The following is a 24,915-nucleotide window of genomic DNA, read 5'->3' on the forward strand; positions in this document are numbered from 1 at the left end:
GAGCAGGGTAGAAGGGAATAAAGTGAGGATGATTAATGGGTGCAAAATATGGATAGACTATTTGATAGTACAACAAAATGACTATAGTCAATAATAAGTTATTTCATCCTTTAAAATAACTAAAAGAGTGGACTGGGATATTCCTAACACAAAGAAATGATAAATGCTTGGGATAATGGATATCCCAATTACCCTAATTTGAATATTAAATATTGTATGCCTTTATCAAAATATCACCTGTACCTTAAAAATATCCAGCTATTATATACCCATAATTAAAATTTAAACAATTAAAAAGATAAACAGAAAACAAAATTTCTACCTTTTGATCCTATTAAAATTCTTTAATAAGCTTTGGAGTTAGCTTTTAAATCAAGCCAATGAACAATCCAGTGTTCTTTGTTGGATGCCTTTGGATTATACAAAGTTAAAAATGCTGTTGTCTTCACAAAGTTTATACAATCTGATGATTATTCATATAAATAACTCTAATAAAAAGCACATTATGTAAAAGGCAACATAATCAGGGTTGTATATATTTTGAAAAGATGGAGGCCAATTCCATTTGGAATAATAAGGAAAGGCATAGTAGAAAGGGTCATCTTTAAAATGGGCTTCTGAATGAATGACTAAGGCAAGAATGAGGGAGGGCCTTCCAGCTGAGGGGAAAATTTTAAGCAAAGACATGCAGGAATGAGTCAGTTTTTGGCATGTTGGTTTACAGGGTAGGAGTACAGTAGTCATGAAAGAATGCGCTACAAAATAGAGAGGAGTTCCCCAAATCGAGCCACAAAGATTGCACTTAATTTAGTGGCCAAAGAGGAGTCCCTTGACAATTTAAAAAAAGGGATATAATATGGTTAGAAATCCTGTCAGTATGATGTGGCAAAAGTGTATCGGTGAGAATGAAATAAGGAAATTAAGGTGGGAAGGCTAATATAGAAGGGATTAAAGTGATCAGGCAGATGGTGACAAAGAATGAACTGAGGTGTCAATCCTGGTGATTGAAAGGAAATTGGACAATACTTATATGAGAACAAAGGTTAGAATCTATGAAATGTGAAGAATTCCACAGAAATACAGAAACCTGAAGAAAAGGCAGCTTTGCAGCATGAAGGGTGATTTTATATTATTAATAGAGAGTTTAAAGCACCTGGGACTCCTAAGTTAATAGATACTATTGGATAGCAGTGTTATAAACAATATCATTCTTAACAAGAGTCAAAACAGCTATTTATTCTAGCTAAAATCTACTGAACGTCCACCATCTGTCTTCTCATAGCCCTTTACAGATGCTTTGAGGAAACAGGTTGAAAAGAACAAGAGGAATAAATAAACGCTAACACTGAAGGAAAGTCTCCCCGGCAGTCACGGCAAGAACCACAGCTGCAACCACATGAAGAATGGATTAAATCACACTAACAGGCCAGAAGTGATTTAGTATATTTGAATTATCAGAACAATCAGATAACTCAATAAATAGTCCCAGAATTTCCTTGTAAATTTCTTTTAATATATAACAGCATTAAAGAAAATTTAAAAATAAAACTTGTCCGTTATTCTACCAATAACTATTTTTATTTCTCAATGTTGTCTACCAGTCTTTGTTAATATTCACATGCATGAATATCTTACACAGTCACTATTGTAGTGTCCATGCCATTTTATTCTGGTTTTACACATATAAAATAAAATTGTTATATATATTTTGTACGTATACCTTACAAGTCTAAAACATTCATAGAGTGGATTTGGAAAAATGTATATTATGGTTAAAGATTCCAGTGGGCCAGCCCTGGTAGCTCTCGCCTGTGATCTAAGCACTTTGGTAGGCTAAGGTGGGAGGATCTTTTCAGGCCAGGAGTTTGAGACCAGTCTCAGCAAGAGCAGACCCTATCATTACAAAAAATAGAAAAATTAGCCGGGCGTGCTGGCACACATCTATAGTACCAGCTACTAGGGAAGCTGAGGCAGGAAGATCTCTTGAGTCCAGGGTTTGAGGTTGCAGTGAGCTATGGTGACACCACTGCATTCTAGCCCAGCAACAGAGCAAGACTACAAATAGATAGGTATGTTAATTCCAGTAGGGTGCTACAATAAAACCCAGTACATAATCCATGTACCCCAACTTTTGGAGTATCCTTTGTTTCTTCCTGTCCCCAGGCTTGTTTCTCTCGTCTTCTCCTTGACACTAGGAGCTCCTGAAGTTCTACTAATAAATATCCTTCACTTAGTTTCATGGAGGCTAACGTTAGTTGCATGTAAACACAGACAGTTGGATAATACTGGGAGACAAATCATAAACTGAAACAACCCAACAAATTCTAGGATACTGGTTTACAATGGAAACTACTAACAGGAAAACCTAACCCACCTAAAGAAGTCCAAAATAAAAATAATAGGCTCGCCAATGGTGGAAATTATATTTTAAGGTAGGTATTCAATATATTTTTAAAAATATAACTATGCAGCAGACTGATCAATTTTCATGCTTGCTTAATCATATTTTCTCATGCAAATATTGTACATTTATTAAAATACTCTCAGATGTTGAAGATGAGGCTGAAGTAAGGAATATGTCCAGAATAAAAGGTTTTATTTACTATCTATCTGTCTATCTATCTATAATTTATTCTTGTGGGCCTTTGCTATTTTAATGGGAGATAAGGAGAAAGGGGAAAGAATGATAGTACTTCCCTCTTCCATAAATTTGCCAAGGACTGCCATGTGCTCATCTATCAAATAATTGGTTAACTGGGTTGCCTGGCTGGTTTACTACCTTCGTATCAATACTAAAATTGTCTTACTTAATTTTGCTTTAGGAAAAAATATACATACAATACTTTTAACAATGGGGAGAAATTATATGATGTTATCACTTCACCAGTGTGAGCCCTAAAGGGGTTAAATTTCCTTAAATACAAAAACATAGTATTTAATGAAGAACATCTTGCTTTTAAACAAAATAAATGTAATACTTAATACGGGCCTTTGCTATCCGTGAGATGGTTCCTTGTGGAAAGTAGCCTTACTGAATCTGATGAATTAACACCAGAATGAGAACTGACTTTGGTGAAAGATAATATATTTTATAGTCAAGGAAATTTGGATTTTAATTCTAGATTCACATTTAAATAAAATGGAGTCTCCAACAATTTATATATCTTTGCAGGACTTCTGTTTCCTGCTGCTTTGTGAAATGAGGTAAAAAATACCTAAATTTCAGTATGTTTTGCTGTTATTTTTGTTTGTTTTGAAGAAGGGAGAAACAGAATATAAAGTAAGTGTCTGGCATCTGTTAGGCAGCTATTGCTTCAAGACTTATTGTTTATGTGCATAAATAGGGAGTCTCATCTTACTCTAGGGAGATGTGAGTCAAAAAGAGAAATAAATGATAGCATTATCTCATGCATCAATTCAGTACTGAGAATTAATTGAACTCCCACTACAAACAACAAACATGTGTATGTCCTAGAAATAAATATTAGGTGAAAAAAGTAGTTCCAGAAAATTAGAGAATATTAATATCTTTATAAAATTCAAAATAATCCAAACTAGGTATAGTAATTAAAGACAAATGTGTATAGGGTAAAATAAACATACACACACAGACAAAGCTTGGAAATAATAAACATAAAATTTAGGACAGGGATTGTTCATAAATACCTAGCTAATGTCACCAATATTGATAATGCCCCAAATCATGTCTTTATTTTGGTGCATGGACTTATATGTGCTTGTTCTATAATTATGTATACACCTTACACAAAACATAAAATAATTAAATGTTTGGAAGTTAGAAAATATATCTATTGACATGGCAATTATCCACACTTTGCTAAAATAAAATGGCTCATAAAACAATATACACAGTAACATCCTGTGAAAATGTATAAAAATGTGTATGTGCAAAATAATATTTATGACAGAAATCACATAAGGTATTTTTTTCTCCTGGCATTGTAATTTTTTATGTTCTTTTAAAAACTATTTCCTCTTTTCTGTTTATTTTTTGCCTGAAACAGCATAATTTGTTTCTATAATAAGAAAAATGATAAAATATTATGTAAATTCTATGTATGTGCAAGATTAACTTTAGTCAAAATAATTTTAAATAGTGTGATAGAGAAGTTGAGGCTAGAAACTGAACTTGAAAACTGTCTTAAAAGATGCACTGGGTTTTTACATGCAGAAAAGGGGAATTAGGGAAAAATATTCAAATTTCAGATAATATAATATTATTATAGAATTTATAAATTATAAATGGAAATTTTTTGCAAAATTCTCAAATAATGAAGACGGTAAAAGATGGGGTTTGTATAAATTAAAAATAGTACATGAAAATTTCCTAAGTAGTAAGTTCTAATAGTATAAAAGTATGTTGTATCAAATACTAGTTGATGGATTTGACCTCTAAACTGAGAAGTTTAGACTATCCTCTAGGCAATGGATAACTTTGAATATATCAAAACACTGATTTTTAATATCTCAACAGCTGTGGAAATAATAACTTACAGAGTCAGTAGTGGTAACCTCAGTCATTGACACAATTCAGATAAAATTTTATGTAAACTAAAAATAAGTAACATGAATATGGAAAAAAGAATAATATGAATTAAAGAACTTTATGGGAGTTTCTAAACTTCATTTCTAAAAACATAAACTTGGTAATAAATAATAAAATAAAAGTACTATAAATAATAGGACACAAAATTAATGGAAGAGGAAAATGATTCTTAATTAATCATGAGAAATATAATATTAGTGTGTCCAAAGTGTTTTGAAGAATATTACTGTACAAAACAGAATTACTAATTACTCCATGATTAATAAATGTTTATATTAATATTTCAAAATGACATAAATCTTTGCTTACATCAGAATGACTCATTTAGTAATAACTTATTTTCTCATGCTAATAATTTCTCAGGAAGGATCAGTAAATATATCACTTATATACAGCAGTATTGCTGAAAATTTTAAGATCCTAGAATAGTTCAGGAACCAGATTTATATGTTTATGAATGTGTGTAATCTATATGAATAAGGTGGACTATTTGCAAATGGAAGAACATATGCATACATTTGATTAAAATATGAAAAAGTGAGTTTAATTTAGGAGGGCGTAAAGACTTTCACTGGTTTAAAACATTGAAATAGTAAGTTTTAAAACTCTGAATTTGCTTTACTTCTTTTTATGGGGAGTGGTGGCAATAATTTACTGAGCTCTTGGTATATGCCAGAAAGACATATGTTAACTATGTATACTATATTCTACCAACCATTCATAATAAAAATGAAAGAAAAAAAACATAAAGCAGATTTTAAGAAACTTGCCCAAATTTCATAAGGCAAGTAAAAGATAGAGTCTATTCCAATACTCACTTCTTAATATTAGTCAATGCTAATATTGGACACTTGTAAAAATTAATTAGAAAAATCACATTTCAAAGCAATAAGCTTAAGTTCTTTTGAATTGCATCGCTTATATTAACACTACAATTTCCTAATAGAGCATTTCTGAAACATATTAGAAAAAATAGTGTTCACAATGTAATGATTCATTTCCAGAGATTAAGTGGTTTGTAATTAACAAATTCTAATCAATAAATTCCCATGCATATTCTAAAATTTTATGTTAAAATTTCAAATTTATTCCCTTTGCTCTCATTTTAATAGAAATATAGAGAAACTACATTTGTGTAAATTAAAAGTAGTACATGAATATTCCCTAATCAGTAAGTTCTAATAGTAGAAAAGTATGTTGTATCAATTACTAGTTGATGGATTTGACTTCCAAATTGAGAAATGTCCAGTAAAATTTCTTTAGAAATGTAGACAGTCCAGATAACTTTCAACTTTTCAGTCTAAACTTAAATTTACAACATTTTAATAACCTTTAAAAGAGGATTTCTAAAACTTATATCTAGTGAAATTAAATTACGATTTTTGCCTCTTGGAGAGGGTCCATTGCTTTTATAAAATTACTAAAATCTGCAAAAAATCCCAAATGATTAACAACTACTGATTTAAAGCACATTTTCTATTTAAATATTTCCACAACCCTGATGTCTTATATGTATTCTTTCTTTTTTAGGCTAGTGATAAGTATTTAAATGATTTGTTCATTAATTTGCAAACTACTTAGGTCTGCCTCTCCTCTCTCCAAGCCTCTTTCACCTGCATGCATGCACACAGACTCACAGATACACAGAAACCTGCATACATGAATAGTATTTTCGTGTTTTTCAGGACTTATACCAGTCCTTTTTTGGTTCTATTTTTATGCCCATGGCCATCACTTATACTATCCACCAAATCCTTTTCTTGATAAGTTCCCACTTATCCTTAAAAACACCATTTGAATATTACCTGTACTAATTAGTCTTCCCAAACTCTTTCATAGAACTCTTTTTATCAAAATTTTCTTTACTCTTCTTCATGGATATAGTTTGTTTTGATTGTTTTAATCTGTTCAGTTATATATTTCTTTTACTATACTAAAGAATTTGTATCAGTTAGAAATTATTTAGTTACAAGTTTTATAAGCCTCAACTATGAGTAGCTTAAACTCTAAGGGTTTATTATCTCACATAAAAGTTCTTAAAGTAGAGGAGTCTTAGATTTGGTTAATTTTAAAGTTCAATAATGTCAACAGGATCCTAGAGCTTTTCATCATTCTGCTATGCTGTGCTGTGCTCAGAATGCACCCTCTTAATAATATGATGGCTATAGCTGTTCTAATTTAATAAATTTTCAAATTATTCTTTTGGTTATACATTACCATATGCTTATTATGCATTTTTAATCTATTATAAATGGAAGAGTACAGTCAATAGAATAATTTAATGTTGTTAGACCCCCCAAAAAATTGTTTACTGTGACAGTCCTAATATAGCGATGTACACAGCTTAAAAATATCTAAGAATTAAAATTATTCTTAATAGTTAATTTTTGTGCTAGAGCAGCCTTAAAGAAAATAATGTTTGCAGTTAATGAATGTAGATTCAAACTGAACAGAATTAATTTATTGCTATATACACCAACACCAGGAATATAACTTGACAATGATGACAACAGGAAAGAAGATGTGACTAGTGAAATTCCAAAGGATGCACAGCGCTGCAATAAAGAGTGATTCTTCAAGTCGAGAAGAATGGAGCTTTATTTTAAAATCCTCATTCTCAGCTTCAGAATATAGGCTAGATGTAGCTGCCTCTTCTGGAGGACAATGCAGTCAAATAAAAGTGGGGAGATGAATTATCGTACTTTGTTAGTAAAGCACAAATAGAAGATGGCCCTTAGTGGCACTAGACAAGATAGAGTATGTGGTATTATGTAATAATTTTTCCAAAAGTAAAGTCCTTTTTTTGTTTTTGCTCCTTTCTTTGCCCATCACAGTAAGATTACTGTGGAACCATTCCCACTTTCATATATTAATGTGTTAGGCTTCAGAAAACACATTAAATTTTCTAAAAAGTACTTCACAGATTAGGCACAGATTATTTTTAGCAAACATGGAACCTGTAAATTATTTCAAAATATTGTGAAGATTCAAAGAAAATTATACCAAAACTCAATCTGGGATATGAATATCTAAAGTCATTTTTAAGAAGTTAAATTATGTGACACTAGATCAAAAGAATATGCCATTCTGCTCACATTTCTGCCTCTGACAGTGGCCCCAAGAAACCTCAGAAGTCAGGCTTCTATAATATCAGCCACAAAGGTGTGCTTGACAAACTGTAAATTCTATAATTTATTGGATAATCCTTCAATCAGAAAATAGTTATCTATCACCTACTCTGTTGGTATAAGAAGCTATATTAAATACTACTGAATAGAAGGGATGAATAAGGAAGGAGATATAAAAATGAAGAAAAATATTCTCTGACTTTGCAGACTTTATTATTTTGGTAGAGTATAAGACAGATGTTTAAAATATAACTTGTATGCTTACTAAAATGGAAAAAAATTAAAAAACTGGAAAATTCAGAAATAAGCAGATACATAAATCAATCATAGCAAATTTCTACAAGGCAATGATATATACAAAAATTCAAATAAAATTTACAATTAATTTTAATAAAATTCAATATAACATTCATAAAATGTTATGCAACTGTATCCCCTTTTATGAATAATTTAATATCTCTATGCTTCAGTTTACTAACATGAAAAATAAGAATAAATTCCATATGATACTATAATGGTATACTAATACTATACATGCCATTGTAAAAGTGTCAAAACCCATAGAATGTACAACAGCAAAAGCAAACCTGAATGTAAGCTATTTCAAATTTGGGTGATGGTGATGTGCCAGTGTAACATGCATGTAACATGCATCACTCTGGCACAAGATGTTGACAGTGGAGGAGGCTGTGCATGGGATGGGGGTAGCAGTATATATGGTAACTCTCTGTATTTTCTTCTCTATTTTGCATTGGACCAAAACTACTCTGAAAAATCAAGTCAATTTAAAAGGACAAATAAGAATAACAGTATTATATTACAACTCAAAGACTAAACTATTTATAAGTCCATACTGATATAAATAAATGATTGCATAAATAAATAAGTAAATGGGGGAGAAGGGATAAATATTCCTTACAGAATAACCTATGTAAACATTTTCTCTTTCAGAAGGTGGAATTTAAATACCTTTCCCATGAGTATAAGCTGAACTTAGTGATTCAACTCCAAAGAAAAAAGTATGGAAAGGGAAAAATAGTAGTTTTATGGAGAAATCCACATTAATACAAACTTGACGAAGTGATGAGGTTTACTATCACCAATAATGCCATGTAGACATCACATATCCCTGGTATGATGATGACAAAGATACTGTGCCCCTGTGGTATTATTTACAAAAACCTATAAATCCAGTCTAAGCATAAAAGCTCATTAGACAGACTCACATTAGGGAATACACTAAAAAATATCTGACCATTACTCCTCAAAAGTGTGAAGATCATGAAAAACTAGGAAAGACTGAAAAACTGTCAAAAACCAAAGGAGACCAAGGACACATAATGATCAAATACAATGTGGTACCCTGGATTAGATCCTGAAATAGAAAAATGACATTAGCAAAAAAACTGGTGAAACCCAAATAAGTTCTGGGCCTTGGTAATAGTATTGTACCAATGTTAATTTCTTAGCTTTGATAAATGCACCATGGTTATGTAAAACATTAACATTAAGGGAAGCTGAGTGAAAAGTATATAGGAACTATCTGAACTATTTGCAATGTTTCTGTAAGTCCAAATGTATTCTAAAATAAAATTTTATTTAAAGAAAATAAGAGTATTAAGATTTCTCCTTTCAGTTTTGTGAGGATTGATATGGATATAGCATAACTCAATAAATCTTAACTATTCATATTATAACTATTAAAACTTTTTCTAAAATTGTGATAAAAAATCATTATTTTTGTAATAAAGGCAATTAATGTAATCTTAAAAAATACTTGATATTAAAATGGTTATCATTGGGTGACCTTATATATCTATGAGCACAAAAATATAATGAAGTATTAATATTTATGCATGTTCAAAATAATAGTTTATCTCAAAGGTATTAACAAATAGATAAAAGTGAAAGAAAATACAAATAAATCAAATATAGTCATATTAAATTAATTTTCACATATTTCAAAATTGAAAGTAAATACAATATTTTATCTATTTTTGTCAATAGATTACTAAGCATATGGAGAATCTAGAGAGGCCTGTTTTTAATGTAGTTTGAATAAATGCTTAATAAGACCAAAGGCATGCTTCTAATTGTCTCAGTAGTGGTATAATCAAATTTGGGATTTTAATGAGCCATTATTGGGAATTTAGCAACATCAGCAGGAGGGGTAAGGAAGAAGTGAGAAATGATGTGTTTGTAGATAAGAACACCTTGCCAGTTCTAAATAATGGCTCTATGTGAGGGTCAAATATTACAATGTCTAATGGGTGTGGTGAGTTTAAGCATGGTTAAACAACTGTGTGGGGTGTTTGAGAGGAAAAGATTTAAACCATGCAGATGGAATTTAGTATTATAGGCAACTGGTAATAATAAAAGTATAATCATCATTTACACTACCTGATTATTCAGGTCAGAGACTCATGAAGATGTAGTGAGTAGGAGGATAATATATTCATATTTTGCCTAAGTGAGAGACCTGGGAAAGTGTCAATCAGTGTTTACTAAGAGTTCAGCAAAGCAAATTGACATTTAAGCAATGACCCTAATCCTGATAATAACAGGAAATAGAATTGCTAATCCATGAATATAAGGTATATATGTAGTCCTACAATTGGTCCACTTTGGAGAAAGAGGGTAGGGAATACTGCTCCTTGTGTCCACACATAAGCATCCAGGGAACTTCCCTGTAATGTACTACCCCCATTCTGCATTTTAATTAAGATCTAGACAATTTGTATAAGGTTATTTAAAAAGAGATATTAAAGTTTAAATTTAAACAAAATTAAAAACTGGTGTGTCTTAGATTAAGTAACCATAGTAGTTGTATCACCATCCCTGGTAGGCACTCCTAAATTCATATGTCTTACTTTAAAATAGAAATTAGAATATTTCACATATCCTATTGTGGACTAAATGGGCAGAACTCCATGCTCACTTTTCTATTGACTCTAGCTTAGCTTTATAGGAAACAACTAACAAGAATCAGAGGATGGATTAAGGCAAAGCTGTTCCCATTATGGGTACTGAAATTCACGCATACACATGACTAATGACGAAATATGAGAAGAGCATGAAAATGTTCGGTGTCTCATATGAAAATTCATGACTGTTGCTTTCACCAAAATGAGTATGTTTTCTCTCCATGATAGAATGAGTTTATGGATGTGAAGAGCCTTTGAAAGATGCAGCTGCTCATGTACACATTATGATTTGCCTACCATGAAGCCATTCCCTCCCTCAGATGCCTCATACATTAGCTTAATAATTTGTTTGCTCATTCATTAAATATTTACTGATAGTCACACTGTATTATGGTAAAAAATAAGGACACTAAAATGACCAAAATATGTCCCCCTGCACTCAGGGGTTTTCTATCCACAATTAACTTATTAACTATGATATTTCCATGTAATGACATCATGGGTAAATTCCCCAAAACATCAGTGACTCTTAGTTTGATATGCAATATAAAGATGGGCTTAATTTATATTCTCTTATTTACTTACATATAAGAAGCTAACAAGTAATCAATCGTAGGTGTTTTGTATATACATCATTTCATTTAATTGTCACTACAACTCTGCAAGGTTATTATTATTATAAATATTTTAAAAATGATATAACAGAGTTTTAAAGATGTTAAAAAACCTTGCTAAAGATTATATCACTAGGAAGTAGCTGAGCAGAGAATTGAAGTCAGGTTTGCCTGACTAGAAAATGATTACTCTTAACAATTCTATACTGCCTAATTGTTTTAAAAACAGTTTAAGCGAGAAGATTCTGGAATGGTAATACAGCAGCATTGTCAAAGTAGAATTTTAACAAATTCATGTAATTACAAAATCATAATTTACTGTATGTATATTTAATATTGGTTCAATAATATTTGAGTAAGAATTAAAATTAAAAAATACAAGGCAGACTGAAATATCTTTAATTGGCTCAAAATGAAAGTAAAGATGAAGGGGAAGAAGAAAGTCATATGTGGGGATGAGGAGAAAAAGGAGTAGTACCAATAACTGAGTTAATAAAATAATTTATTAGAGACTGGGATACTAAGACCAAATTATTTTTACTTCCTGAAAACAGAACATACTTTTTTTTGATGAATTCTTAAAGATTTGATTCTTAAATGTAGAGAATCTGTTAAAAATATAATACCCTTGGTTAGTTAGGGCATCTCAGATAATCTCAAAACAAAGGAAAAGAGAAAATAGCATGTTTTAAAAACACTGATATAAAATATGAGTGCCTCTAATCAATAGTGAGTTATAATGACATAGTGATCCTTTCCTATACGGATTTAAGATGACATAAAACCTTATAAAAGATTAATTAATATTTGTATGTTTTTCTTGAGTTATTGGATAAAATATACTATGAAATTATAAATTACTATCATTAATATTCCAATAAATACAGATTTTAACTTATTCTACAGTGGTTGGTTATTTGAGAGTGTAATGCCATAATATATGTGGAATGCAAATAGTTATTCATAAACATAACTCATGGCCAATAGATCACACTAACTATATTTAATTTTAGAGAATTTCAAAATCACAAGTTTTTTGCTGTAAGTAAAATGTTATTTAAGGTCTTTATTTTAGTGTTCTTCTGATTTATATGTGAGTACAAACAAGTGAATTACAATGAGCTACACAGGTCTTTTGGCATGACAATGTCCTTCTGCTTCATCCACTCAAAATTGTTAGAATATATTACACTCTTAAAATGGTATTTGGACAAACTATTCTGGATTTTTTACATTAAGGAAAAGACTTATATATTGTTCCAGTTTTACATATTACTGTGTAATGGATTATATTGTTTGAGGATCTGTGTTAAGCATAAAATATCAATGAATTAATATTTAAAATGAATATTAAAAATAAACTCTAAGTATTCATAACTAATTAGGAGGAAAAAATGGTTACATCATAAATTATCAAAATCCCTGACAAATTTTAGTTATAACTGCCAACTTATAATACTTTTTATATTTTATACCATAATTTTAATAGCCATAATATTTTATGTGTCCATGATTGGTCTGGGCAAGGACTTCTTGAGTAATACCCCTAAAGCACAGTCAACCAAAGCAAAAATGGACAAATGGGATCACATCAAGCTAAAGAGCTTCAGCATAGCAAAGGCAATGATCAACAAAGTGAAGAGGCCGCCTATAAATTGGGAGAAAATATTGGCAAACTACCCATCTGACAAGGGACTAATAACTAGAATATATAAGGAACTCCCAATACTCAACAGGAAAAAAAAATCAAATAATCCAACTATAAAATGGGCAAAAGATCTAAATAGACACTTTTCAAAAGAGGACATATAAGTGTAGTCAATAGGTATATGAATAGGTGCTCAACATCATGGATTACCAGGGAAAACAAATTAAAACCATAAGGAGATATCACCTGTTAGAATGGCTACTAGCAAAGAGACAAAGGATAGCAAGTGTTGGTCAAGATATAGGGAAAAAGAAACTCTTGTACACTGTTGGTGGTGGGAATATAAATTGGTACAACCACTATGGAGAATAGTATGGAGTCTCCTCAAAAACTAAAAATAGAACTGCCCTATGAATCAGCAGTCCAACTGCTGGGTATATGTCCCAAGGATGGGAATTCAGTATATTAAAAATATATCTGCACTCCCATGTTTATTGCAGCACTATTCACAGTGGCCAACATTTGGAATTAACCTAAATGTCCATCAATGGATGAATGGATAAAGAAAATTTTGGTACATACATACAATGGAATATTATATAGCCATAAAAGAATAAAATCCTGTCATTTGCAACATGAATGGAACATTATGTTAATCGAAATATGCAAAAAACAGAAAGACAAATCTTTCATGCTTTCTCTCATATGTGGGGGCTAAATATTAAAAACAAATTTATTTCATAGAGACAGAGAGTAGAATAATGGTTACCAAAGGTGGAGAAGGGGAGCAGAGAGGAGGGTATAAAGTGGGATGGTTAATGAGTACAAAAATATAGTTAGATAGAATAAACAATATTTGATAGAATAACAAAGTATCTATAATCAACAATAAGTTAAGATATACTTTAAAATACCTAAAAGAGTGGAATTGGAATGTTCCTAATACAAAGACATGATGAATGCCTGAGATGATGGATATCCCTATTACTTGATTCAATTAATTCACATTGTATGCCTGTACCAAAAACATCACATATACCCTAAAAGTATATACAACTATGAAGTGCTCATGATAATTGAAAATAAAAAAAATAATTTTTTCTCCTAATATAAGAATTTTTCTCCCAATATAAGAAAAATACCCTTTAAACATCTGCTTAAATATAAATAATATGCTGTCATTCCTGAATTCAGGATTATTTATTTCTCCCTTTATCACAGTGGGAAATGACCTTTCCAGTGAGTTATGAAAACAGCTGAAAAATGAGTGAAAATCCTCTAAATTTCATTTATGAATTGAATTCCAGAGCCTCAGGGAGAGAGTTTGCTTTTTATCCAAGCTAGGTAGGTTCTTTTTTGAAGTAAAAATGACAGAGATGACAATATTTTTACTTTATTTTCTTTACATCTCAGAGTGCTCACAGTTCACTCTTGCAAATTACTTCTTCTCGCTCACTATTGCAGAAAGCTTTTATGGGAGCCTAGGGCCAATGGAGACATTTTCTGCCCAGGGTGGTCCCTTAGAAAGAGTAAAACCCTCTTTGGAGTGAAAACCTTGGCTGAATAGCAGGTCACCTAAAGGGTATGGTAGCCTTCTTATTCATAGAAAAGTAATGCTCCAACCCTTTGGCATTGGGACTCAATTTTACAATATTTGATAATGATGAATAAGTACCATGTGTTGGTTTGCCATCATGCTTTGTACATGAACATACGGTAAAATTGGGAATGACATTCTGAATAATTACAAAAAATGACTCTTCTGGAACAGGAGAAAATTTTCTCATGTAGACTTCTCTCATTGCAGTGCCTACAGCTGACTGTTAATCTAGAAATTAACGCTACTCCTTATTTTTAGAAACCTAATTGAAGGACTATAGACACATAAAGGTGACTAATCAGAGAGTAGTTGGGGGCTGTATAAAGTTTAAATTGTTAGGCATGAGATATTCAAATTTTAAACATAATCGCATTTGAAATATACGGCCTCAATGGCCATGTGTTGTATTGATTGTGGGTAGATATGAAATTTGTAAGTGTATTTGATTTTGATGTGACAGTTCAGTCTTTTTTTGAGACAGTCTTGCTTTGTCTCCCCAGCTAGAGTGCAGTGGCCTCATAGCTCACTGCAACCTCAAATTCTAAGGCTCAAGTGATCCTCTTGCCTAACCTTCCCGAGTAGCTGGCACTACAAGCGCGTGCCACCCTACTCGGCTAAATTTTTTCTACTTTTAGTAGAGACAGGGGTCTGGCTCTTGCTCAGGCTGGTCTCTAACTCTTAACCTCAGGTTATCCTTTTGCCTTGCCTCCGCCTCCCAGAGTGCGAGGATTATAGGCATGAGCCACTGCACCAAGCCTACAGTCCTTTCTTGGGCAAACTATGACCTAGGGGGGAAATAGTAGGAATTACTCTTAACAGAAAGAGATTTCACACAAAATAGTAAAAAATAAGTAAAGGCTTCATCTTCAAACCAGAGTAGATTACTACCACTGAACTTCCCTTTCAAAGTAGGCAACTAGAAAAGCACACACAATTTGTGAAATAACCGTTTTTAGATATTGGGCCACAGCCATGGCAGAACTGTGATCACTGAGAGAAGGAAAACAAAAAATGGGAAGTGAACCTTACCATAATCAGGATTTTTTTTCCTGGAGACAATTATTTGCCTGAAGGCAAAGGGTAGGGTACCCAAAACAGAGTCCAGAAAGCCTAGTAAGTTGAGTATAAGCAGATGGAAGTTCAAGAAGGCAAGCACTGACTCTTGTGGAATAGTTTTATAAAGTAAGAGGTTAGGGATAAATCTGATTTGGAGTTCACTGAATCTTTGCTGAATATCACGTTGTACAGGAATAGAGTGAAACTCCACAAGCCCAGAAAAATAAAACTGAAGAGTTGTAAATTCTCAGAAATTATACAAGGTGGGGACACCATCACAATGGAAAATCTTCAAGCCTAACCTGTGGTATTGGATGGAAACCTCAGAGGATTCATACTTTGATAGAAGAAAAAAATTATCTATGAAGCAAAGGATATGCCAGATTGATTCTAAAAAATTTAAAAATAGGCCTTGAGATCTAAATCTGTTTCATGGGTAGGTAACTGGAGAGAAAGAGAAAGAAGAAAGGAAAGAGGAAGAGGGGAGAGAGAAAGAGAGAGAGAGAATCTATATTATTTTAAAAAGACAATAAAATTCCATTTAAAATAATAGCCAGTTAAAAATTATGGAGCATGTCAAGAAGCAGAAAAATATGATTCATAACCAGAGACAAAGCATTTAATAGAAACTAATCAGAAAAATAAACATGATATAATTTGTAGTTAAATATATTACAAAAGGTATTATTCCTATATTCAATCATTAAGAGGAAAACATGAACAAATTAAAGAGAAGAAAGATATAAAAAATAATGCAATAGCTTCTATAGATAGAAGAATATAATATTTGAAATAAAAATATATCTGAAGAAAAATTTTATTGGATCGTGTTAATATTAGACAATGCAGAAAAAGATCAGTGAACATACTTATAGAATATATATTTGCCAAAGCACTTTAAGAAACTAGACTAAAATAAGTATTAATTAGTCTAACATAGTTGTAATTAAAAACCAAAAAAGCCATGCGAGAATTTTTCCACAAATTTATGGAAACTAAAAACTCACAGATCCTAGAATAAGGAACATATAAAGACACTAAAAACATTAAGAACTATGATTATAGAACTTATGATAATTAGTAATAAATAAAAACATATTTAAAAGCATTCAGAAATAAAATGCATATTAAATATAAGGAAGATAAAGAAAAGAATACGATTTATTGTGAGAACTTTGCAAACTAGAAGAAAATAGAATGACTTTTTAAAGTATTAAAAGACAAAATATCTATCAACCTAGATTACTAAATTCAGAGCAAAAATTTAAAAATAAAATGAAATTAGATATTTTCAGATGGCATGTAAAAAGTTATCTTCATGAAAACTACAATAGAAGTATTAAGAAAAGCTCTGCAAGTGGAAAAAACGAGGTCATGTGGAAAATTAAATTTATACAGATGAGAGTGCAGAAATGGTAAATACGACAATCAATATAAGAAAACCTTTTTCTCATAAAAGTATGTAATTAGCTTTTTAAAACAAAAATGATAACTGATTTTATGTTTATTATAGCTGTGCAGTTAGAATGTATAAAAAAGAGAAATAAAATGTTTTATGATAATTACATTTGTGTAAAGTAAAACAGTATAATATAATTTCAAAGTAGATTATGATAATTCCAAAATGTTTATTGGGAAACCCCAAGGCAACACTCAGAAAATAAAAATGCATACAGGGACCATAATGATAGCAGAGCTACACTGAAAAGCAAAATACTCAAATTATTAAAAAGTTGGTAAGGATTGTATTTCTATACACTAGCAAGAACATTTCAAAAATTAAATTAAGGAAATGTTTCAATACCATAGAAAATAATAAAGTACTTAAGACTTAATATTGTTAAGATGGTAATAGACCCCCAAATTATCTAAAGATTTAATGTCATCCCTTCAAAATTCCAGCTTGAATTATTTTTTTAATTGACAAGATAATCCTAAAATTCATATGTAAATGCATTGACCAAGAATAGCCAAAGCAGACTTGAAAATAAAATGCAAAGCTAGAGGAACCCATTTCCTAATTTTAAAACATACTACAAATCAACAGTAGTCAATATACACTGCCAGAAATTTAGGCATATAGATTAACAGAATTGAACGGAGAGTCCAGAAATAAACCTTTGCATCATGGTCAATTGAGGCATCATGATAATTCAATGGAGGAAAATAGTCTTTACTAAAGTGAGCTCAAATTAGATCACATGCCTAAAAGTAAAAGCAAAAACTAAGTGTCTTAAAAGAAAACATAGGAGATAACCTTCATGACCTCACAATAGGCGACACGTTATTAAATATAGAAAAAGCACAGTGGCAAAGGAAAAAAAATATATATGTTGGACTTCATCAAATTCTAAAAAGTTTTGTCTTTTGTGTTACAAATGATATCATCAATAGAGTGAAAATACAACTCAGAGAATGGCACAAAATATTTGCATAAAAGGTACAGATAGGTTACAAGTAGACTAACTGAAAAAGATGCAACATTAATTATGGAAAAACTGCTATGGCTATTGTCATAGCAAGAAAAGTAGATATCAGAGCAAGAAAAAATAAAAGGGATAAAAATGGGTATTTTCCAAAGGTAAATGGCGATGTCATTAAGAATACATAACATTTCTAAATGTGTGTGTGTCTGACCATTGAGCTTTATGTACCAAATGACAGCTATGAAATCTCATCTTCCTCATGTCTCATTTCACAAAGAGAATAATTCGGGGAATGTTAAATAATGAGTGGATTTTTATCTTGATTAATTTTGACTCTCAAATCCCTCAAAAATGTCCAGATGTATTCTATTGCCTTGGTTAGTGCTTTCTTGGAGTTCAAATAAATGTTACATTGTTAAAAATTGGTTATTTTTAGAGGCAATTGCATTGGAATGAATTAAATTAAATGATAATTTCCAAATATTTTTTACATGTCTTTACAAACATGAGTCAGTTGGTATTAGAACCACATCAGATGTCAGTGATGAACAGGCTCTCAAATTACCTCTAACCCTTCTTAGGGAAAGGCAAAGGTATAAAATGTAACCAAAATGTCAAAAAAGAAAACCAAAAACCTTTTATCAGGTGGTGTGCAGGTGGGAGTGGGGAGGAAGGGATGGGTGTATACTTACATAATGAGTGTGATGCGCACCACCACCTGGAGGATGGACATGCTTGAAGCTCTAACACGGTGGGGGGTGGGGAGGGATGGCAAAGGCAATATATGTAACCTTAACAATATTTGTACCCCCATAATATGATGAAATAAAAAGGAAAAAAAAATTCCAGAGCCAGAAAACAGGCGATGTCAAGACCTCAGTTGCCAATGATCTGGTTTTGAGACATTGGATGTGTTATTAGCCTCTGTGAGCCTTGGTTTTCTCACTGATAATATAGAATATTATCAGAATCACCTCACAGTGTTCTTGATTTTAACTGAGAAAACTTGTAAAAAGCCATTAACAATGAGCAAAGCATAGGATAAGTGCCCTATAAATTTTAACAGTGCTATGAGAGTATAAGAAGCACTGCATATTCAAATTTTCATTCCTTTTGATTAGAATATTTCGCATATTCCAAATAATGCTCATTTTGAGAGAGTGGTTTGGTATACTAGACTTGGCATAAGAAACCTGGGATCAGATTTTAGTTTCTTTTTAAAGTAAGATATTAGAGTAAGATCTTCTGCATTTATTATGATGAAGTAGTAAATATCTTACCAAAATATCCATAAACAACTATATATACTCAAATTATTTATCATTATTATTGAGCATTTGGAAGGAAACTTTATAAAATACAAAGTTTACATAAGAAAATAAAGTATTAATGTTCTAAAAATGTAGTTTGCATTTTTAAAAAGATGATAAACCAAGAATGTATTTGGAATCTAGCTGATTAGGCTCTTTGACTTCTCAATATAATTTTTATATCCTGGAATTAATCTTACTTATGATATGAGATGTACAGTCTTAAAGCTTGACCAACAATAGTTTGATGAATGAGTTTATAGTTGAATTTATTTGTCTTTGTCTATTCCTTGGTATATTTCTGACATTCTCCTTTCACATACCAGCTATATTTCAGGCACTCTGATAAGTATTTGGCATATGGAATTAAACAAGACCAGTCTTTTAAAAGTTCAGACAGTTTAGACTTTATAACCAATCTGACAAGCCATATGTTAAGAGTTATATAAAAAATAAGTAAATCACGAATTACTCCTGTAAGATAATGAAAAAAGAGAATCTTTCTAAGTTCACATCTGAGCAACTGTAAACAGACTATAATTGCCTATTCTATGAGTGACTATATGGGGACAACCTCCAATACATATGATTAATAAAAAGGGTAACATCTTGCATTAAATTATCCATTCATATATCTTACTACCATCTATCTTTTTTCCTTCATTCTACCACAAACACAAACAGCAGCAAATTTAAACCTATATGCATATATCTTTGTTCTTCATAAAAGAACCTGCATAATATTCTGAAAGAAAGAAAACTTTGCTCTTAGAATATAATTGATTTAAATAACTTCTTAGGTTGCGTAGCTACAAACACTCAAAGAATATCTTTGCTGTCATAAAGAGATCAAAGATAACCACATATGTCATAGGAAAGCCCAATACCAGCACTGTAGGGGAATCAAACAGACTCTCTAGGATTTCATAAAATTCTGAATATCAATGTGTTCCATAGTGGGATAAAAAGCAAGGGTATGACTTCTAATTTTCTTTCAAGTTACATCCAACTCACAGTGCATTGAGGGTGGATCAACATGAACAATAATTATCTAGTTTTTCATCACTTCAAGTAAAAATAATATAATTCCTTTTCAGCAAATTTGAAGATCTTATGTTCCCTATTGTTTTATTTGTGCAAATCCTTCTGGTGAACACTCAGATTATTTTCTTACTGTCAGACTCTATTTAGAGCTTTTTGATGACACATTCCCAGAGATGGTCACACAAAAATACATTAGGCCCAATACATCTGAAACTAATAATATTTAGTTTGTCCTCATACTAATCCTTTCAGAAAAATAGCATTATTATCCCTGCATTATACTGGTAAGGAATTGGTTCAAAAAGTTGCCCCTTTTACACAGCTAACTAGTGGCAGATATAGATTCAAAACTCAGCAGTTTGCCTTTGGGGTCTATTCTCTTAAACACTGGACATACTACATATCTGGTATCATGCTATAAATCTAGCACATACACATTTTGGTTTATTGGGCTCATTGTTTTGCATTGCTAGCTCTGTTTCACAAAGGAATAATCAAAGTCTCGAGCATAATTGCTCGAAGTATCATTCATATGTCAATTGAATAATTGGCAGAAATCAGAATTTAAAATTGGTCTGTTGAATTCCAGAGTTTGCTCTTAGACATGATTCTTGGCACTTGGTATTAGACATTTAGCCACAAATTTTAACACAGTCCTGCAGAACAGTGGTATTAAAGAGAAAACCCAATATATTCAGGGTGCCTAGCTAATGGAGCTTGCTAATGCTTTATAGAGATCATTAAAAATCAGCCTAAAAACGACCAAAAATTAAAAATAAAAAAAATATTTTTAGCTTCTCTCTACATGCACCATGATGCTATTTAGGCAAAACAGATTAGAATGTAACATTGTCTATAAGAAGATAGTTTTAGCATATACGACACTAGTGAATTCTAGATAAGTTAATTTCTATAGAACATTTGATTTATAATATAAAATTCACTTGACCATACATGAATTTATTTTCTTTTGAATTTATTTTTTAAGTTTAATCTATATTATCTTTTGGTATATATTTTTTTATTTTGGTAAATTTTATTTGAAGTAACACTTCATTTTATTGGATCTCATGTTCCCTAATTTAATTTCTTGAGATAGTGGAGCAAATGAATTTTCTCATATTTCTCGCTGTAGGATTGAGGAACAAAGCAGTACACTCACAGGAATGAAATAGAGGGGATTTAGAAACTGAAGTTAGTGCGAATGTGAAAGCAGGTTAATCAAGGTTTTCTAGCACATTTGTATTGTGTGAGGGGAGTCTTTTCTAAAGTCAGTAAGGACCTAATTTTGACTGATAAACTAAAGGTCTTGAGGTATCACACCTTTAGAACTCCCCTCCATCTACATCAAAATTTACCCATATCCTCATTCATCTTTACCATCTTATTTCCCATCTCAACAGTTGGTGTGTCCCTACTCCTTTCCATGTCCAACTCCTCATCTTGTTATCACCTTCATATTTCTTACTGCTATTTCTGGAATTTTTGCATCCTTATGATTAATATGTAGCTCTATTTTGTGTATTCAATATATTTTTCATTTTTCCCCTTCTCTATTTCTAAAACTGTACTCAAATCTCTTTCTATCCTACAAACAACCACCTCCATTGCATTTGTTCACCCGCCTCTTCACAGCCAATCTCCTTAAAATAATCATCTAGTTTTCTCATCTCCAGTTCTTCACAAATTCCTCCAAATTTTATGTCTTTTACATTTCTCAAATCCATGTCCTCTGCTTCCTCACTGCCACTCACTGTCTCTCACCAAGAATATGCTCTTGTCCAAACAACCTTGTTTGCTTGTAGCATCTTGTCCTCCTAATGCTTTCCTGTATATCTTCTTAAATCTCTAATCTGGCCAGGATTTCCTTGTTTAAAAGTTTATAATGGTGGGCCAGTGGCTTAAAGATAAAGAAAAAAAAAGAATGAATAAGTGCTGGAGTGGAAAGAAATACTGACAACTTATAATGACAATAATAAGTTGAATAAATTCCTTATAGATACCCTTTCCTTTTGCAACTGTATGAAGAAATAGATCTGTTGGAGATTTGCATCTAAAGAGATGATGAAAAGTCAAACAACAATTTCTACTGTCAAAATACCCCTGGTATTGATAAGCAATGGAGAGGAAGCTAGGGTCTCTCTTCCCTATGAATAAAAGCGGTAAATAGAAACTAAAATTCCTTTAAGATAACTAAATTTTTGTTACAGTAGAGGTACCAGGAAAGTCATTGCTATCTGATGAGTGTCCAGGAAATTCTGATGATAACCACCATTCTACTCTCTGTCTCAATAATATAAAAATGTAGGAAAATAAAATAGAACTTAGTGGGTATTCTTTTGTAACATAGAAGATATTCAGTAGTGATGTTTTCTCAGAATATACATATATATATATGACTTCCTAGACTTACATAAGAACATAAAATATTCCATCAAGAGTATTTTATTCTGATTTATTTTAATTTTAGGATTAAATAATAACTCCATATTGCTAACAAATGTCTTTGAAAGACATTCATAGATACATCCAAGTAATCAATTTCCATAACTAACTTTCTCATAATATATATGTATCTAGAATGATGAGTAGATCCAACCTTATGAAGACTTAGATTCAGACCATTTCTATGTACAAACTTGTGTACAAATCCTAAAACTAAAATATCACAGAGTCCCTTTGAGTTCAATTTTTACATTTACCAGTTTAAATATATATTTTATAATTTATAAAATAAGTATATGAATATCTATGTGCATATATAATACATATGTTCATAAGCAACATGTAATATATGGGATATTTTAACTTAAAATATCCATTGACACAAAGATGCCATATATGTTGTAGAGTAAAAAGATATTAATGCTTCCTAGCCCAAAATAAAATCCAAACAAAATTTCTTTGATGTAATGTAACATTTTATAAAAATGTTTTCAACTCACATCTTTATTTTTATACTCACTATAATCCTAGGCAGTGAAGATATAAAATATATATTTGTGGTATGTAAAGAATGGCAAGAGATAGTAGATGTTACAGATAACGAAATGGTTAGTTAATGAGAGACAGCAGGTTGAAAAACAAAGCTGTCTGAAACTGATTACCTCTGGGCTAGTTGAGAAATTCTTCTAAAAGCAGAAAAGCGGGGAGAAGGGACAAGTTTACTTCTGAAAGTCCCTTCTTATTCCTAGAGTAAGGTTCTTAATGATTGTCACTCAACTTTGGCTGTCAATTAAAATAATCTGGGAGCTTTGAGTAATCCCCCAAACTAACCTCCACTCCTGCTGGTTTGTATGAGAATTTGGAGGGTTGGCACTCAGATATGAGTATTTTTGAAGCACCCAGTAATTTAAAAATGCGGCATAGGTTGAGAACCTTGGTGTATTATTATTCCAGGTGCACTGTTTTGAGAGTTCTTGAAAACTACTTTGCAACAGATTTTTGGCAGAAAAGCGAAAAATAAAAATTCACCTGGCACTATCTGTACGTGCAGGCACCAAGCAGAGTAAAATTTTTACTTGGATGTCTTTAAGCTCCTGAATAGGGCCACAGTTGCCTGCTGCTCTGAAATGATTTTGGCATTTCTTAAAAACTTAAACAAAAATTAGCAAATCATCCTGTCCAATTAAGTAGATACTACAGTTGTGACCTTTAACGGTATAAACTGCAGCAACGTTCAAGGCAGTGAGTTGCACAGAAAGAAAGACAAAGCCAAAAAATGGTAATAGCCTGGGATGTGGATGATATATGGGTTTTCATAGCATAACTTCTTCATTGTTTATCTGCATTGCTTATCTGAATTGCTTCTCATTTCTGTTATTTTTTTTTTACTTTCTCTTTTCTTTATGGCATTTACTGTTATGATCCCTGACATTAGATGTATTATAAGGATTCTGCTATACTTTTATGCTAAAAAAACCAAAGTTGTACTTATTTGAATAAATGTATTCTCAAACTTGAAAATATAGAATAAATAATTTAGCTTTGTTTAATATTAAAGTAGTATCCTAATGAAAACCTTCTTTAAGTTTTCTCATATGTTTTCCTGGCTTCAAGTTATTATAATACTTATTTTATGTTTTATTGACTGTTTTCTCAGTGTCAGGAACCATGATGTCTGCTGATGTAAATTTCTTTATTTGATCTCCACAGCTCTGAAAGGTTGGTGCTGTTATTATCGCCATTTTATAGATACAGAAGATGAGTCTCCAGAAAAGTTAAGTAATTTGATCAAGGTATCAGAATTAAAAAGTAGCAGAAAAGATATTTTTACTTAGTATGACTAATGAATCCTAGCTCTTAAACTCCATATTATGCAATTCTAAACACCAAAGATATTACTGATATCTGTACTAATTATTAATCATTACTAATATCTGTTGTACTAATTCATATTTTTTCTTCTAAAAGTGTCAGATCTCTTGGTGATATGTTTTCTATATGTATATATTTATACATATATGTATATGTATACATTTTCAAAATTATATAAAGTAAAATTTAATCTCATAATTAATTGAACATAATTAAATCAAACATTACAATGGACATATAAAAATTATAAAAATCAATTTTTCAAAATATTATTAATTAAG

General features: G+C 31.3%; 1 protein-coding gene across 2 annotated transcripts in view; it reads right to left on the bottom strand.

Moving 5' to 3' along the window:
• LUZP2 (leucine zipper protein 2) overlaps positions 1–24,915 on the bottom strand; it is a 440,045-nt gene that overhangs the window by 39,111 nt on the left and 376,019 nt on the right. The window lies entirely within an intron of this gene.

Source organism: Microcebus murinus, chromosome 4 (genome assembly GCF_040939455.1).
Source record: "Microcebus murinus isolate Inina chromosome 4, M.murinus_Inina_mat1.0, whole genome shotgun sequence".
NCBI lineage: Eukaryota > Metazoa > Chordata > Mammalia > Primates > Cheirogaleidae > Microcebus > Microcebus murinus.